General features: G+C 37.4%; 1 protein-coding gene across 7 annotated transcripts in view; it reads right to left on the bottom strand.

The window, feature by feature from the left end:
• Window positions 1-19630, bottom strand: part of LMO7 (LIM domain 7) — a 137361-nt gene that overhangs the window by 97696 nt on the left and 20035 nt on the right. For all 7 annotated transcript variants that reach the window (XM_067292873.1, XM_067292841.1, XM_067292827.1 and 4 more), the window contains exon 2: window positions 2587-2657. The gene's annotated coding sequence lies outside the window, so the exon portion shown is untranslated. The remainder of the gene's footprint in view (window positions 1-2586; window positions 2658-19630) is intronic.

The raw sequence follows: 19630 nt of genomic DNA, 5'->3' as shown, positions 1-19630 counted from the left end.
TTGCCCTGCAAAGAAGATGAGGCAAAGATGCAGATGTACAGGATTCCTCATATCCGTATACTCTGGTTTTCAATCACAGAGGTAGGGAAAACCCGTGGTTCACTTAAGTACATGCAGACCACAGGACCAACAGATGACTAGAACCTCAGGACACCCTGTAGAGTCCATCTGCCTAAATACCTTTGTGGATTTTGGACTTACTCCCTCATCTTGTCGCTACAAGTCTGGCCAGACCCTATGCCCACATAAAGCATCAATGAGGTTTTGTGATTCACCCACACCAATGCAAAGTCAGGACCTGGAGTTTAAAACTGTATGTGAGAAAAGGAATTTTTTTGCTCAAACAGCAAATTTATTTGGAAAACAAACAAAAAGAATGGAGTTTATGTAAACAAAATGGAATGGAAGATGAATTTCTAAATGCTTGCAGGAAAAGGAAGAATGGCTGCAGGTCCTGAGATTTCCAAACAGCATCAAACTATTTACTAAACAGAATACTTCTGATGACTTGTCCACAAGAAGAGAAAATAAGTGATCTGTTTTGAGTGGAATTCAAAAAAAAAAAAAAAAGTGTTTAATCTTCCATATGCATCATTTTTATTAGCTTTAATGTACTTTAAAACATGAAATAGCATGTAACTAAGAACTTTAACGGCTTTCTTCTGCTAACGTATGCATAGGAGATCTACTATACTGTAAAATGATTTTTGTCAGCTACTGGTCAGCCAACCAGTCAACATGCACACTTGGTCATTCAGTGTACCAAACAAAGCAACTGGGCTGCTATAGGAATATGGTGGAAATGTAAGTCTGATCTGCTGTTAAGTCAAATATATCATTTCCAGAGATGATCTCTCTCTGGAAGTTAAAGTAGCCAAGTCAGAGCTGAACTGGGGTAAGAAGCAACGTTGAGTCCAGTTTGCCTCTGTTATTTAAGATCTTTCATTCTATATACTTTGGTGAAAATCAGACATCTGAAAATCTTTCACATCTTGCTCTTTTCTGTTTCCATAGAATTTCTATGAAAACCACTTCTCCTTCTACCTCAAGTATATCAAATTTAAAATGATACAGGGGGACATCTATATGATTTAGTGCAAGATAATTAGGCATCTTTTCCTTTAAAGAACACTGTATGCCTCCTAAGGCAAGCTGCTCAGCTGAAGAAATTACAGGATGTTTTTCTTGCATATGGCTATTAATTACATATAAATTTAACTGATTTGCATTTGGCAGATGGAAGCTCACATTCTTTTGCCAAAGAAATGTCAACAATGAAGACAGAGAATTAGAAAATAGCAGTTCAGTGCCAATTCTTAAAAACACTATTTAAAAGTTACAGCCGAACATAATACACACCTCCCACTAAATACGTACCTAAAGTAGCTCTTCTTAAAGTACAAACTAATTTATTACAACATTCACTCTAGCTAATATTTGATTACATCAGTAATGAAAATACAATTTCCATCTCTACAAGAGCATTTAATCTTCAAAATAATTCAACTCCATTATATGGATGAATCCTTGAAAGATGACTGCAGAAGCACTAGCAAAATAGGCTGAAAGGAGAAGTGCCCAGGGAAAAGAATAAAGGACAGAACAGACAGAGAAAAGGCAGTAATATCTGCAGAAGGAAGGATGCAGGAAAGTTGCTTATTTGCATTTACTTTGGTCATTTTTCATATATACTAACAAATTCAAAAAACTTCTGAAAGTTAGCTTGGATGAATGTAATTGATCTGAGAATGGCTCTGAGATTCCAAGGAATTTTTAAATTTCCCCTGGAGTCCTCTGATGAGATTTCTCTCTTAGTGGCATTCAAGTGACATTTATACCTGCCATTCCTTAAAACCCTAAGGGATTAGCACTGCTGGCAACCCTGGAATCTTGTTCTAATAAGTACGAAACCAATTATGGATGCGTGGAAAAGACCTGACCAGTGGACATTTTACACCTCTGACTCAGTCTAGCAACCCAACCAGACAAGCTCCACTATTGTGAAGCCTATAATATATAAGCACAAGGAAGCTTTTCAGAGAAAACAGCCTAGAAAAAGCTGAAGTCCGAATACTGTTACTGAAATTAGTAATTTAGTCAGTCCAGAAAATACTGAAGCCAAGATTGCATATGCACATACAAATAAGTGTATTTCTACCTTATGCTGAGATCCAATTCATTTATTTTTATCATCTTACAGTGCTTGTTAAAAAATACGTATATAATGTATGCATATCCCTGAATGACATCTGATATATTCTACATAACTGAGATATTTGGATGTAATCATAATTCCTCAGAAGACCAAATAACCTCTCTCATACCTCATACTGAAAAGCAGTATTAGTAAGCAACATATACCTGAAATCATGCATGCTATCTTTAATTTACAGTTTCATAATATTCACTTCTGAAATAAACTGCTTTTTAAAAAGAAAAGGCCTGTGGGAGTACATAGCTTACATGATTTAGAGAACCACCATCACAGGTAATTTACAGTAACTTAAAAATAATAATAAAAAAAACACACACAGAAAAGAAACAGTGGGTATATGGGTAACTGAGAGCCTTGATCACAATACTCACTCACACAACAGGACTCCATTTTCTAGAGCTGCTCGAAAGTCTTTGGTTCCAAAGCTTTTCCCAGTAACCGTCTACAAAAATAATAATTGGGAGTTAATTTGATACACACACAAAAAAAAACAGCCCTAGCAAAAGTATCTAAGAAGTAGTACTGCAGAGAAGTTCTTCTAATCCACACTTAGTTCATATCATCTGCAATTTTATTCTATTAATTTTGAAAGTAAGTTTTCAAAAAAAAAAAAAAAAGTTCTTTATGCCTCAGAAAAAGTCAAATCCAACATCTTCAAATAGTTTCCTTCAGTGTAGATCAATCTTCAGCTAACTTCTATGGGAACACTTATTGTTGTTTTCTAATACAATAAACCACCAAACTGGAAAGCGTAACAAATTTGAAACAGAAGGGGTGGGCAAAAGGAGGGTTTTATCTTCTATTTCATTTTACAGTGTGTGTAGTCAAGATACACAGCACAAAGTATTTTAATAGGTTTTCTCTGCCACTTGCACCTAAGGCAGTTTGACAAAAGTTGTGGCTGTTGGAGGTGGGGGGCAGGGAGTCTCTGGCATTACCTCCCTCCATGGGACAGGGCCCCTCACGGCAGCACCCTTCTCAAGTCTGAACTCATTAGGATTATGGATCCCCCTCCAAGGCCCGTGTCCCTTGAAGGGACCAAATTTGGCAGGTTTCTGAGGACCAGCTCACAGGCAAGTGAGAAGTATTTCCAAAACAGTCCAAAAGAGGGCTTTATCCCAGTTCTGGGTAGGAATCAAATACTAGGAAGCACATTTCATCATGCTTAATTCAGATGCCTCCAGGTTCAGTCACCTGATGTTATGAACCTCCTTTTGGGGATGCCAGCTGTCCCCAGTACTGACAGGGCTTCAGGTACACAAATTAAAAGTGCTGGGGAATCTGTGTGCATCCAGACCAAAGTTATTGGTTACCACAGTAATTAGGGAAATTAGTGGCAAAAGAAATGAGCTGTGGTTCATGCTTGCTTGGTAAAAGAGCAAGGGAGAGGAGGCAGCTCTTTTAAGACCTGTTAAATTATTACCTTATTATTTTTTTCTAAATTGCAAAAGGAATGTATATTAGCACCAGAAATCCTAAAATTTAAACAAGTAGTTCTTATGTAGGTTATTTTTAATCCAATAACTAGTTTTAATCTCCCTATTGAAAAAAAAAATAGATGTTACAAAGATCTTTTGGGTTGAAAGCTTTATTCTTGCATTTAACAAAAAATGAGATAGAATGATGACAGACCAACTCAAGACATGAACAATTTCAACATTCAGTTGGAAAAAAACAAAAACAACAAAAAAACTTTTGACAACAAAGAACTGATTCCCCTAGGTGAATTGTGGTTTATACAATTTTCTATAGAAACAGACTGTTGTTAGAGGAAGAGTAGATGTTGCATCTTAGTGATATTTTCAAGAATCACTTAAAAACACAGTGTCTCAAAATTACTGCTATCTCAAATAAAATATAGTCTTTTGCATCCAAACTTGTATAGAAAGTTGCTATATTTCGTGATAATAATTTTGAGGAAAGTAGCCCATGTAAAATGGCATTAAAAAGTTTAAAGGCAAGTATTTGTGCTCCCCAGGTTAGCTTATTTGTAGAATGAAGGGAATCATTTATAAGAAATTTAAAATTTGCATGCTATGCAGTAGAATTGTGCTATTATGGAAACTTAGGGGTTGGGTTTCAAGCTCCAATCAATTTGCAGAATACAAAAGCTATTCTCATTTTAGAGTTCCCTCTGATATCTATGGTGCTACACAGTGCAAGCGTTTGATTTAATATGGACAATTTACAAGTCATGCACGCAGCAGAAGGCGATATGTTTCCTTCATGCAATGTCACTGTGCTAGAGTTGGGCCTATCCCCAAGCCAGAATGCCTTATGTATCTGCAAACAATGCTCAGGTTCACGTTCCTTAATAACTTAGAACTGCAAGTACCTAAGGAAGTCACTCCTAAGAGGTTACTCTCAAAAAGTCAGGAAGCATGTGTCATTGAAGAGTCATTATACTTCAGCATAGGCCCTCCAGAACACAGAGGTAGTGCACAGCAGCACATCTCATAGTTTCAAGGTGCATCCTGTGCTCATTTCCAAATAAAGAAGACAACAACAACAAAAACACACCCTCATTCTCCAAAACGGTGACTGGAACATTTTTGACTACCACAAAATGTTCTGGCACATGACCTCAGCTAGCTAGAAGCCACCCCCAAACTATAAGCGAGTCCAAGTTCAGAACAAGGTTGCTAGTATTAAACTTGTAGTCTTCTTAATTACTGGTTAACATAAGATGCCTTTACACTGGAAATATCTTGACTAAACTATTTGTGGCAGTCTACAATGATTTGTTAGACAGGATGGAGCTGTTGGACTGACCTTGTGATTCTGAAGACTACATGGTGTGTTGACACTAAAATAAAGCATCAGTACTGCCACTGTAGGTTTTGCTAATACTGACTTTCAAAGGATAACTAATAATTAAGTAATTTAAAGGTATGTTCAGGGAACAATTTAATACTGATGGCTTGAAACTGAAACATTTTCCAAATTGTGCAACACCATGAATTTGTTGATGTCACAGAAAGAAGTACTCCATTTTAAACCAAGCTTTCATACAGAGACAGAGAACTTTTCTGAGAAAGGACTTTTGTCCAGTTTATACGTGCTGCAAAAGATCAAGCACAGCTATAACTATTATAGTCTATACAGAAAATGGGTATCATTTAAAAGTAAAACAAAACAAAAACCCCAAATACTCTGACTGGTTCAGAGTTCCCTAACTTTTAAGAATCTGTGTAAGACGAAATGAATCCCACCCTCAGATATTACATCTCCAAACAACGTCTATGATTTCTGAGTCACTGTTTATTCATTAAAACAGGTTTTACTGGGTGTGGTACACTTATGTAATAGACATAATTGATTTTGGACAAATTTTCAACAACTTGGACCATGTGATCCACCAAACAATAAAGGAAATATCTTGCAAAAGCAATTTTATCCATCTTTGAACATCACCTCTTTGCAAATTGAAGTCTCTTCTCTCCTTCATGTATTCTGCCTCCTTTTCTGCTTGTTTAAGTCACTGCCCTCTGTCTATTAATTAGAAGACTATATAATAAATCACACTTAATTGCTACTATAAAACAGTTTGATTTAATTTTCAGAAGAAAGCGTCCCCTAGAACTTTGGTAACTTGCAATTACCAGATCCAGGCAATTTACTTCAAATAGTATGCAAACCAAGTCTTTACATAAATTTAAGCATTTTTAAAAACCTTCTGCATATAGAGTTAATTTAAAGTTTGCTGTAATTTCTGTAGAAGGAAGCAAATCAAGAAGGAATAACCAAGATTAGCCACTCTGAACATGGCACAAAATTGAAATCATGAGTAGATTGAACAAAAAGCACAATGCACAGAAGAATATACTAATTATAGGCCTCAGGCCAAAAATTAAAATTGAGTACATTTATTTGGCCTGTCCCACTGAAGGCCAAATGCAGCTGACGATAATAGTTCTTTCTTGCCTTAAAAATAATTAAAAATGCAAAGGTTTTTCAGTGCTAATGAAAATATTAATGGGGTTCACATCAAATTGCTTCCATGGTATATATCAATATGAATGGTTAAGAAAGGCAGCTCTCCTGCTAGATTGTAGAAGCTTTTAAATGGGCTTGCTCTCATATATACATAAGCCATAGGACACAAAATGTAAGGAAGCAGCAGGCTTCTCCTTTTAATTTTGCTGTGGTGAAAACACCAAAGCTGGAGTCTCCCCAGTCAGTCCAGTTCTGATCTCTCAGTCTCATTTAAAGCTCCCTCAATATGGCCCTATTTAGACTATATCAACTCAAATGAAAAAAGGATGCCATATCCTGCTCTGAGAAATGCTAATTGCATCAGCATACAGTGCGCAACTCCCTGATGTAGGGCTGTAGGTTAGGGATAGAAGTTTCAGGATAGATTCTGAACAGTGTATGACAAATATCCTTAATATTGTGTTACACAAAGATCTCACTGGGCCATCAATTAATCAAGCAATGACCTCAAAGATTCTAAACTGATTATGAACCTCAGGTCCCCAGCTCAGCCTGCAGCAAGAAAAGCCAAGTTTATCATGCTGTGGAGAGACTGCTAATGTGCTGTAAAAAAAAACTAGGACAGCAATATGAATCTGATGTTGCGGTACAATCTCCGCTACAGAATTACAGCTATGCATGCCAGCTTCCCTAGATCCTGTCACAGTGCCCACCTAGGCAGAACTGGGTCTGTGCTATTAACTCAAGAAAGGAGAGATCACCTCACATATGCATCAATGTCTGAATTATGACCTTGCTAATGGCCTTTTTCCAATTACCCAAAATCTGGATCAGATTATGGTGCAAATGGCTCCATCATTACACAATCCTAGCATTACGCATCTCCATTTGCAGCACTCATTTGGCTCTAACCACCCTTATCCAATATATCACTCCAGAATGGTACTGTTACTGAGCACAGTGAGATGCACAAGGAGATATGTACACTATACCCACAGCCAACAAGAAAATGTTGAAGAAATTCACAATGCTCTCATATCTGTACTGTTTGGCAGGACCTGGGAGTAGATGCACAACATGTTCAATACAAAATCTTGAGTCCGTTCCATTTTACATACTTTTGTCACCAACATGCTCTACCTTGACCTGACAGATTTTGCCCTTTAAGGTCTGTCAGAAAGGAAGAGGTGCATAACATGCAAATAGTAGGGAATTTTTCCTCTCCTCCTTCCTGTAGGAACTGGTGGTTCTTCTAGACTGTGACAATGGGCAGGAGCTTTGTGGGGAACCTTCAGATACACTACCTAAAGACCTATGGAAGTTCCTGCCTCCCCCTTTCACAGCTACCCGTAGTCCTTTTTTAACATCATGCCAGAAACGAGCTTGTCCTTGAATGGTGAAAGTGGTAGCTGCCAACAAAAGTGCTGCCGCTATTCTTTGGAAAGAAGAGCTTGTGGGGCTTGGCCTTTTCAGACTTTCCACCCAGACAGACTTCTCCTCCCACTGGTTCTTCCTCTCTGAATGTCTTAAAAAGCCATAAATTGCTGCAGTAGGCAATGGATCTCTCAGAATCCCTCCCAGACGATCAGGATGATAGGGCAGATGACAGGGACCATATTCAGTGGGTTGCTGCACATGTAGTCCTGAACACACAAGTGACAAAATCAAGCGAGGCACCACGTGGGCAGAATGCCTTTTGCTTGACAGCAAACAGCCCAGCCATGGCAGTAACTAGCTTTCTCAAGGTCAAGCAGTGGAAAGAGCAGCTTATTTCTGAAACAGGCCAAATCTGTATTCTAGACCACAGAAAGTCGTACAGTAAGTGCAGACATTTATATCTTCCCCGATAGAAAACTCTGCTGGCATTTCACCTCTGTTAGCTGGAGGGATGCCTGGTCCAAAACAGTCAAGGTCATAGAGGAAACTGTTCTGCTATCTTCCTTTCCAACGGCAATTTAATTCATGGTCTGGCAGACACCCGAGATGCCAACAAGTGCTCAAGAACCTGGTAGCCACAGAGGCTTTCCCTGTAAACTGGCTAGCAATGAACTTGCAACGTTGCCTACCCTAACATTATTACAGGAGTCAAGAGCAGTGCCTGGATTTCTAAGACTACAAAGTGAAGCTCCTCATTTAAAGCCCTCACAATTCATTGCTAAAATCCATGGCAGGCATGACTCCACTGAGGAAAAGAAGCTGGGGTGGCAGGAAATAGGAAGAAAAATGTCTATCAAGAAATCTGCTGTATAATCCAACTGCACAACAAAAGTAAACAGGCTGGAAGAGATGAGTATTTTTGCCATTGACCATTTATGCTGGTCAATGTGAACACTCCCTTCTGTATCCATAAGACTTCTGTTTTTTTTGATTTGAATAATTCCTGCTCTGTTACGCAATGCAAAGTTCTTCTGTTTTACCCTACATCCCAAATCCCTAAACATAATTCTAGTTCAGGGGATGTTGAAGTTTTCCAACCTTCAGCCAAAACTGCCTTTGATAACAAATCAGAACAGATATTTATAAAAGGAAAAGACTGATTACTGAAAAACTTACTGTTATTTTATATCATCATCATCATAATGATGGGGTCTTACTGTGGTATGCCTCCTAAAAACAACATGCCAAGCCTCTCTAAAGAGCATATAATTAAATTTTTACAAAAGATGAACAAAAACAATGAGCAAAGAGAAAGCAAGGATGCAACAGGATTACTGGTATGGTAGGTATGAGAAGCATGGGTCACTGCTCAGCAGCTGCTTACACCCTGAATTGTTATATGTAATTTGACGGAAGAGTTGACAAAAATCTCCGGTATGACAGTGAAATTTTTCCTCCAATATTTATAGGAAGGTTTCCCTGGCTTAAAAAGACAGTACTGCAGAAAAAGCAAGGGTATTTCTAAGAAACATTTGAGATCAAACAAGGCTAGCCATCCCACAAATGCTAGCAAGATGTTATTTATACTGATGACTCCACCGACAAGTGTCAAATTAAGAGACTAAATACACATTATTTTGTTTGCCTGATAAAAAAGCCTTATCATATATGCAGATTGGCACTATAAACTAAAAGGAAGTAGATGTTCCAGTAGGACATAAAACTTGCAATGTAAAGTAAAATTTAAATGACTAGAAATTGCTTTAAAAAAAACACTGAATACAATGATATAAAATCCAAGTAGATGAGAAAACTATTAGTTCTGTAAACAGTTTAAATGTGAGCTAGTTCTAAAGCTACCATCCTAGATTGATACATGCCCATTTCAACTTTAGCCAAACATTTACCTGTTCACCTGTATCTGCAATTAATTTCAGTCAAATAAAAGTGAATATTTATACACCTTTCTGAAGCAGTAAAGAGTAACATTATTTAAAAATTTGCCAGAGGAACTGCACACTAGTTCTTCTTAGTTGGTTATAAAAGAAGAGCGGCAGGGGACCCCTTAACTTTATATGCTCCTAGGTAAGCAGAGAAATTGAAAAACAAAGTCATCATGTAAAAACATCCCAAATGTTCAATTTACCCTTAAAAGAAAAACCTTTGCAGTCATATATATATATATATATAAGGGTTACTGAAAGATGCTTTTCAAAGCAATTCCAATCATAACAGTGGCATGCTGGAGTTGGATGACACTTTTTCCTACTGTAGGAAAAAGTTCAACTTACACAGAGAATAAAGTTTATGAAGGAATGGTTTTTAAAATTGAAATAACATAAGAAGGGGTGAACACTCTGCTTAGGTATCTTAATATCCATGTTTCATAACTTATGTGCTCCCATTCTAGCCAAATTTTTAATTTACCTATTTTGAAAATAAATCATTCCATATGCTACTTTTTAATTTATTGTCTGAACCATTTACCCCTTCAGCGCTGCACTGGTTGTTACCTTGCCTAAAGTCATTAACAGCTTCCCAGACTGGGGACTAAGTTATCAAGAGAGAAATGAATCTGTGCAGAGCTGTCTTGCAGCTGGACCACTCTATAGCATCAACCCGAGTAATACAAAGGAGACAACAAAAAAAAGTTGCCCTGGACAGAAAATCAATACACTCTGATGAACTCCTTGGGAGGCTGAAATAAAAATACCAGGAAAAAAACCATCAGCAACAAAACAGCTTACAAAGGAGGACTTGTGGGAACACTGAGAAGACACACACAAACACAACAGCAGAAGAAGCTTTTGCAGAAAGGCGACTGCCTGCGTAGAAATTCGGTTAGAGAAGAAAACTGTGAGCTGCCTACTGGCCTGAAGTTGGAATAGAGCCTCCTTTGCCACTCTCTCCTTCATCCCCAAGTGAGGGGTTCACATTTAGGAAATGCACTGGTTTCTAGTCACCTGAACTACTTTGCATTTTAATAGTATAATAAAAACAAAACTCAAGAAAACCTACATCCTACTCCCCCCATCCCAAAACTACCACGGCAATTGAACCCTGAGTTTCAAGTATCAAAAAGAGTAGGCCGTAGGCCTGTATCCACAGCGCGCTGGAGATAAGGCTAGCATTTGGACTTTGTTCAGATTTTGAGGTTTAACATACACATGGACATAGTGCTTCAGCTGCAGCTGACAGACAGACAGTATGTGACTGATGAGGTGACCGGCCACGTTCTGTCACCAGGAACTTCCAGCTCAGTCAACTAATGTAAATGCAAGGAGGAAAGAAAAAGAAAAAAGAAAAAACAGAACCATGCAACCCTCTATGTAAAATCTGTCCATACCATTGCTTTTCCTAAAGAGGGAAAACAAGGTTTACGACGAGAGAAAAAGCACTTTGGTTTCAGATGAACGAGATGTTTTGTTTTTACATGTTTCAATCACAGTAAATTAGGGCATTACTTGAAATATTAATGTTGGAGATCCTAAAGTCAAATTTGTCTAGGGAAAAAATATTTACTTTTTAAAGGACTGAAGCAAATACAAACTTAGACCTTTTTGCTGCAGAGGTACTAAAATAACATTTGTCTAACATTTTAATCTATTAGTATTTTAACTGATGTCTTCCCTTCACTGTAATTGAATCTTCAAATATTTTGTTCTTGTTCATTTCAAACCTAAGATTAACACAAGCTATAAAAAGCCTTCTGATGTTCATATTTCCTGAATTTGTAGCTCAATCTTACTATTCTTGTTAACCCAGGTCAGAGAGTATATGCTGCAAGCTTCAATACAAGCTTTCAATTCATTAGCATTTATTTTGTAGGAAGGACTTTAAAAGAAAGCAGTATCTTTGCTTATACTGATGAAGAAAAATATGCTAAAACTCTGCTGCTATTTGCAAACAGGTCCCTGTTGGGATTACTTATGTAGGTGACAGCGAGGGAGGGAGGGAGAGTGAGGGAGGGAGAGCACCACAATGAAAGAGCCACAGACAGAGCACATTTCAGTCCCAAATTACAGATATCTTTTACACTTAGACTGCTGTACTAGTCCTGGGAGAATTTAATACTTTGATTTTTCATATATTTTAGATCATTAACACTGTAAATATGTTGGTTCTGTAGAAGGGAATGTCAGTGCCATGAGCGAACCAGGGACAGAACTGTAAGATTTTAGAGTAACATTCAATAGAAGAAGGAAAAAAAAGTTTCAGATAATAGAATATGCACACAATAGGTAAATGCTTTAGGTATAATTGCTTTCTCATGGTTAGAGAGATTATTCACGCATGTAAGTCATTTCTTGTTATTACTGGAGCTTTTTCAGTCATTACTGGAAGCAGCATTTTCAGTAGCATACTGAGACATTTGAGTAAACTTCAGTCACAAACATTTGCCAAATCCCCTCTCTCAGGCACGTACACACATCCAGTTTGGGGAACCAAGAGCTGCCTAAGCCTGCCGTCTCTCCTGCCTCCACATTCCCAGGCTTTTACATCTCCTTCTAGGTAAGCACAGTTTTCCATCCCATTTCTCCAGGTTTACTTAGGTCATTAACAAGTCAACAGATGGACAATGAGTAAAGAAATTGCTTGGAAACTAACATTTAACAGGGTCAAAAGACACCATAAAGACAATTAGCGTCACATATCGAGTCTGGAAAAATTGCAATGACACCAGTTCCCAATAAACTGAGGCATTTTGCATTTATTGTAGGGCCTAAATGAGGGCATTTAGAAATGTCACCATAATCTTGCAAGGGTTCTGCAGAAACAAACCATTAGGTGGGAGCTGCAGATATTAATGCTGACTTTGCAGGCATCCACTGTAGAAATACAATGCTCTTCTCTTGATTTGGACTACCTTTTGGGGGGAAAAGATGTGATTAAGAGGACTCCATTGATATTACTTGTTCAAATCAAAATAAAAGCAAGGCTGTAAAGCTATTTAATACTACTATGTTTAGTTTTCTTTTTTAAAAACTACAGATAAGCTTTTAAGAGGTGAGAGTGAGTAAGCAGTAGGAGAAGCTATATGGAACAATGAGATCAAGATAAAAAAAGTGTTTTTTAGGAATGTTTTTTAAATCTGAAATTTAAAGGAATATAAAACAGACTAATAGTTATATTGGGATACTTGAAATGCACAGTTCGTGTATGCAGTTACTAAGGTGGGAGTGAGACTTCTGAAGGCTCCATTTCCCAACGCTTGTAGCAATATATCACATTATAGGTAATGAGCTCTTATTCGGCAGCGTTACATGGCAGAGAGCATTGCTACTGCTGCGCAGCACCACCTAATGAGACACGCTGGCTATAGCATACGACCAGGAGCTTTGTACTTATATGTAGTCCCTTCTCCTTGGCAGGAGATGAAAGAAGTTGCCTCTGGCAGAGAAATTAAATAATTGCAGTCAGCAGAGGAAGGATGGCTAAGAAGGAAATTGAAGTCCACGGGAGCTGCAAAAGGATGGCTCGCATCTGAAAAAGAAGATGGGAGCAGAACTAGAGGAGAACTAGAATATTGGTCTGGGCAAAGGAATAAGGAAAGCAAACAAAAAAACCCAAAATACTAATGACATAACCTGCAAAATAGCCAGCTGATTATTCACTAAAAAAATTTTTGTTATTATTAAAAATCTTTATGCTAATACATAGTTAGTTTTTCTTTTGTTACACATATAACAATATTATTTAAAAAGCATAACAGGTCTGAGTGTTATCTAACTGTCCAATAACTAATCACATGTCTATCGTTAAGTAGTAACATAACATTCTGAAACAATCGCAATATTAATTTAAGTTCAGTAAGCTTTACTGACCAACTCCTGTCTCATTTTATCTTTGAAGAATTCTAAAATGTGAAAGCTGCCCTTTTAAATACAAAAGGGTGATGAACATTTCCCAAATTACTGAAGTGTCTATGATATTTAGAGACCCTCTAACTGGGAAATGAATAGGCTATTATGTCTTATCACACAGATTTGAGCTTTTCAAGGGAAGCTGTTCCTACTACCTTTCTTTCAAGACCATTCTATAATCTGATATTAGATATAGTTCCAACCTGAATAGTAGCCTATACTATTCATCTGTTATTCCTAATCAGATATTTTCTCTCCCAAGACATAACTCTTACTATTTGAAACCTATTTGCCTCTACAAATACAAAATCTCATTTCCAGCAGAAATCAGGGATCAGGCATCCATTGACCTCAAAAAATCAAGACTTCACCCTACTTACCCAATTCAAATAAGTCAAGACTTATCCTTTCTTTTGTCAACACTTACCGCAACAAATTAAATGTACATCATTCTTCAGAAGGAATCTCTCTAGCTCTCAGATCACTTTTACTGCTTTCCCTAGAAATTCATCAATAAGTCAACACCATTCTAGTAACCTGGGGCTTCAACATTAACAAGATTATTCTAGAATCACAAATAAAGATTGTGTCCCCCACCCAGTGACAATTTCTCTGCTGAGTGCTGTTTGCTTTTTACTATTCTACAATGATACAAAATGCTTTTGCATCATGTATAAGCAGAGTTGATTGCAGGATCAGTGCCTAACATTTCATAGCCTAAAACTGAGATAAGACTGAAACGCCCCTCTTTTATACACCGCACCGCCCTGTTGTCTGCCTCCTTCCTATCCATGTGTCGATCTGGTCAGCATTTAAGTATTTATTAAGCCAAATATACCACTAGCAAACTCTTGCTCTCCAAGAAAGTCTTCTGTTTGGCATTTCGATTTGTGAGATCTGAGAAGAGAAGTGCTTGCATAGAGATTGGATAGAGAAGGCTTGCATAGAGAAGGAAGGCCTGCATAGAGATTAACTGCTGGACTTCAAATAAAGAATTAAGGTGAAAGGAAGGGAACAAGAGACTGTGGTCTAAAAGGGAAGCAGCAAGCAACCACTGCTGCAGAGGAATCTCCCAACGCCTTCCCTTTCCTATCTTTCTTTTAAATATTCATCCCACTCACCACTCAGCTTTTGGTTCAGGCTGAATGAACATTGATATGATCCCAACATTACCCAACACCTCCAACATGACACTTCTTGCAGCCGTTTCATTGCTTCACTGCAAGTGTAGTTTTCTTATTTATTTATTTATTTTTTAAAGGAGTCAAACCGGTTTGACAGAGCGCTTACCTCCTCACCAGGGTGTGTTTAGAGGAACCAAAGATAAGACTGACTATCACAGCAGCTACACATGGTTGCTATGTACAGTGCCCAGAGGTAGGATTTAATTACTAGTCAAAGGCAGCCAAACCCCCCCTTATTACCAGAGACAATTATAATTAGCTTGTATTTATTATGACATCCTTACAGAAATGTTAATGTCTCTATGTAAACAATTCCATACCCTGCAAGGGTGAGGCAGATTTTTTCCACACAGTTTTCACATTCACCCCATTTAAACATTTAAAAGGCAAATCCTCAATATCACTGAAACTGAGCTGAATTTTTCCAGTATCATTAGAAAATACCATGTCACCAAAAAATGTCATACTTTCTTCTCTGGGGGAAAAAAGAAGAAAGAAAAAGAGATTTACATAACAAATTATCTGCAAATGGCTGATACGTGCTTCCTCAAAGAAAGGACCTAAAGTCTTACATAGAAGGAATACAGGGCTTCCAAGCTGTAGTAGGCTGGCTCACTTCTCGTCAAATAAGCTCCCCTAATGAAACTATGGATAGAGAAACCCCACAGAACATGCACTAAAAAGCGCTAGAAGGCAAGAAGAGAAATCATACCAGAAAAAATAATATTGAGAGCTATAAAAGACTCAGTCCCATTCATTTGTAGCATGAAGATGATATATTTTAACACACAGGAAAGACACCTTATGAGTTATACATGCATATATTTGGGGTGTTTTTCGTTTCTTGTTTAACTTTTTTTTTTTTTTTTTTTTAGATAAAAGGAAGTGTTAAATGGGGAAATATCACCTACAATCCCTATAGTTTCTCGTAGTTGGAGTATACCCATGTCATGAAAGACCGAGTTTTCCCTCTGCTGTAGGCAAGATGCCTCCAGCATTTCACGTTCGAGCCACAACAATTTCTATGATCAGCTGCCTTTCGGAGCATGCAGACTTCAAGAATGTCTGAAGTTTTGCCTAGCAACTGAGACAAAGCACAGACTACCGGCATTTTAAACGTTTCCCTCTATACATATTTCATGAAGTTATGCCAATTGCTGCAGCTTGATCTGGTAAATAACTACCACTTCTATAGCAGGATTTTTATAATTCTATTTACAGCTCAACAGAGCAGTTGAAGACATTTCTCCTACCATAACAAAAACCAAACTGGCAAGTGTTTTTAACATTAGGTCACTGCTTAATCGAAGCAGAGCAATGCCTGTGTTTTTCATTTGAAAGCGAGTTGAGAAAATAATGGTATTTTGCATCAGCAATGCTGTTTCCAGTGCAAGATTTAATTTTATTTGGGAGCATCACCAAATTATGCACTTCATGAGACACACCCTCATAAACATTTTCTGTTAGAAGAAAAAGTTGGACACACCTTCAGCTTGAAACATTCACAAACTACTTGTATGGTATTATTTACAGAAGGAATTATCCCATCAGATTAGGTGAGCTGTCCACCTCGCCCAGCATCCTCAGTCTGGCAACGACCTGCATCAGGTACCTCCGCATGTTCACAGGATGGGAGGAAAAAGGGAGGGAGTCCCCCAGTACTTTCCTCCAGGATTTATGGTATAGGAGTCTAGCCTTCTCTGTAATTAAATGGTACAAAGCACAAAGAGATAGGGAGCCCAACAAATATTTCCCAAGGAGATTTCTCTTTCAAGAGAACATTACAGTAAAGGAGAAATATCATCCACCCCCCATCTAGCAAAGAAATACTTCAGCTTCCTCAAGAAAGTAGACCTTGTGAATAGTCTGTTTGTTGTATGCAGTAGGATAGGGGAAACTCGTGTTCAGAGAAAGCTAGAAACAACTGAAATGTTAAATCAGCTTGTGCAAGTTAGAAGTAAATATGAAAGGTTCCCTTTATTTTTCAGATGTGGTCTCAGCTTTATGAAATGAAATAATGCATTTTGTCCAAATTACAATACAATACATTTCATCCGTAGGAAGAACAGGTCAGAAATCACGAACCAGTCCAAAGAAATCCTTGTGACTCAAAGTTTATGATAGAAGTTGGTCACTTAAAAAAAAAAAAAAGCAGGAGGATGTGGGACTAGTGCGCAACGATTGCATCCCAAGTATGAGTTATAGTCATAAGCTTAGGGAAACTAACTATACAGTGACACAAAACACAAGCAGTCCATGTTTTTTTATTATAAAGCTAGAAGTCTACAAAGTTTTAGTACAGTATTTCCTGAATACATATGAATTATGCAAGTTAAAAACAACAACAAAAAAAAGCAAAGCTGACCTTGCATTAGAATAAATGGGACTATTTAATTGAAATCTTGTTAAAGCATTGTTTTCTTCTCCAGAGACTCTTCATTTATAAGCTGAAGAAATATGTAATATTACTATTACATTCAGCTACATTACTGAATAATAAAAATTATGAGCTTCTGCAGATGCTCATATTTTTAACTAAGATATGTAAATATGCTATTAAAAATTCACATATCTTGCACTGGCAAGCATTCTCCAAGACTGGTACCTCAGTCTGAGAGCCTGCATTCATATTGGGTATGGATTCATGCAGTTTGTGTGCAGTTGCACACATCTCCTGACATATTCTGACCTCTGCTGTTATAAAGTGGTATTTATTTTGACAGTCATTTTTTCTTTAAAAAACTGCTTCAGCTGAATAAGTATTTTAATACCTGTGAGAGCTGCTACAGAACTAAGAGGACAAAATTAGCCTAAAATTATCCAGAGTAAACAAATGATGGGAGAATTGCTTCTATTTTACACTGTGAAGCACAAAAATAAAACATCCAAGTTTTTCTTTTCCCCTCATATTTCTATCATCCTGAAGTTTCATTTTAAGATAAGAAGATTAAGAAATCAGCAAGTATTTGGACATGACAGTTCACTTACAAACTGCATATTTGATTATTGTATAAATACAGGCAAACTTAGGGTTCTTCCAGTATCTGGACTCAGCATATGCTACTGAACTGCCCCAACAGTTTCCTTCTCTGAGAGCACACTGTTTCAGGCTTGAGCAGCACTGCATTTTGGCAGCATTATGATACTAGCAAAAACCTCTGGGACACCGATATACAGACTCTCCTTCACTAATACGAGCCTGTTCAAACAACTGGTTTTAGGCTGACCACACTCTTTATCAGTATAAGTTGCAATTTACTTCAAAAGTATTCTACAGCTAGACCAGCAAGCTCTTTTATTTATTGACAAGGCTAGAGGTCTTTATTGAATTTGAACAGTCCTGGTTAGCAAAGAAATCATGTTCAAAGTATCCTATGCAAAAACACCAATGAAAGTGTAAATCTGAATAAACTACTACAGTATTGACTGACAAGGTTTAATGGCAGCAAAACACCACTACTTTTTAGGTTATAAGTATACATGAGGGAAAAAAGAAGCAGAAAAAAAAGTATCTGTCAAGATCAAGCTGAAATTTCCAGTGCTACTTTTGCACTTCTCTTACTCTCTTGGATAAGGAGTCCCCTTCCAGACCTTGATTTTGAAGATTAAGGCATGGGTCTTTACTGTACTTATCACAAATGCTCAAAGAACATATGCTTTTCCTTTTCCCAGCAAAACCACCTGATGCACTTCAAAATAAAACTGCATCTACAGCTTGCGTTATTTCTGTCAGACTTCCTGATTTCCCTTGGCTTGGGAGCTGATAAAGTATTTGATCAAATATTTATAGACAGAAGAAATCCAAGACCGACCATATCTCCCAGCCAGATAATGTTTTTGACTAAGGAATAGAAAGACAGCGGCACAGTGCCTAGCGAGTGTTTTGGCATGAATGTTCTTTCTATTCTTGTGTTTAATTAGGAGAGAGACGCTAATCTCAAATCAGCAAGTTCACCCTTATGCAAAGAACTCATCTACCTTATCAAAGCTCTCTTTTAGAGCTATATATATAGGAAACAGTCATTGTATATAAGAAATAGGAAGAGCCACTTCTTTGGCAATATTTCTTTCTAAAAAGGTCTATGTTGTGATCTCTACAGCAGTACTAAAATTAATGTTGGGTTTTTTTTGTTATGCCTATAACAACTTTATTTCTGTCTTCGTGCATATAGTTAAGTGAACCTTTTAATTTTTTTGTTCTCCCCCCTTCTAAATAAAGTTTTGAGCTTGGACAAACACATGGAGGTTTGCCATAACACCTTTATTAGAGTGGAAATGCAACAGCCTAATACGAATAAATCACTAAACCTTGAGAGATCCTCCACTAAAGCTACAAAACAAACAGTTAAATTGAAACTCAGCATGGCACCTTACTTTATCACACAGATGTCTGGAGGACAGCCTGTTAGTTTACACACACCATTCCAACAGTAATCCTGAAGTGTTTTCTTTTGCCTTTAGTTGCAACCACCATCTGCTGGAAACTAAAACAGAAAGCGCCTCAAAGAATGTTACTGCAACAAATATCTAGTTATTAATACCAGCAAGGATGCCAAGCAGTGGGCTATACAAAAATACCAGAAATGTCCTGTATGTTTTAACATTACAATTAACATTTTAAAGTATGGAACAACTTTAAGGCATGGCATGACAATTCAGTTTCCCACTCAACGATTTTACTAACAAAGACAACATTTTTCCATGATATAAGATGGAAGCCTCCACCCTGCTGTCAATGCACAGAGACTATCCATGACCATATGTGGAACTATTCAGAACTAAGAAGAAACTGGGCTCAAAGCTTTATTTACTGTTTTAAAGGCTATTACAGAAACTCTGTTAAGTGTTCAGTCAAATGAAAGAACAAGCATGTATAAACGATGTCAGTTTAGCTCTGGGTACAAGAGAATATCCTATCAAAAGTGTGATGAGAAGCTGAACAGCCTAAAACAAACAGTAATATGATTAAATGGCAACTCTAAGAAACCAAAACTGAAATAATCAAAAATGAAAAAAGTGAAAAGTCACGTGACTAGCATAAAAAGATAAGCCAA

The sequence above is a fragment of the Apteryx mantelli genome, chromosome 1, assembly GCF_036417845.1.
Source record: "Apteryx mantelli isolate bAptMan1 chromosome 1, bAptMan1.hap1, whole genome shotgun sequence".
NCBI lineage: Eukaryota > Metazoa > Chordata > Aves > Apterygiformes > Apterygidae > Apteryx > Apteryx mantelli.
Note: the sequence above shows the minus strand (reverse complement) of the source record. Positions and strands in the feature narration are given on the sequence as shown.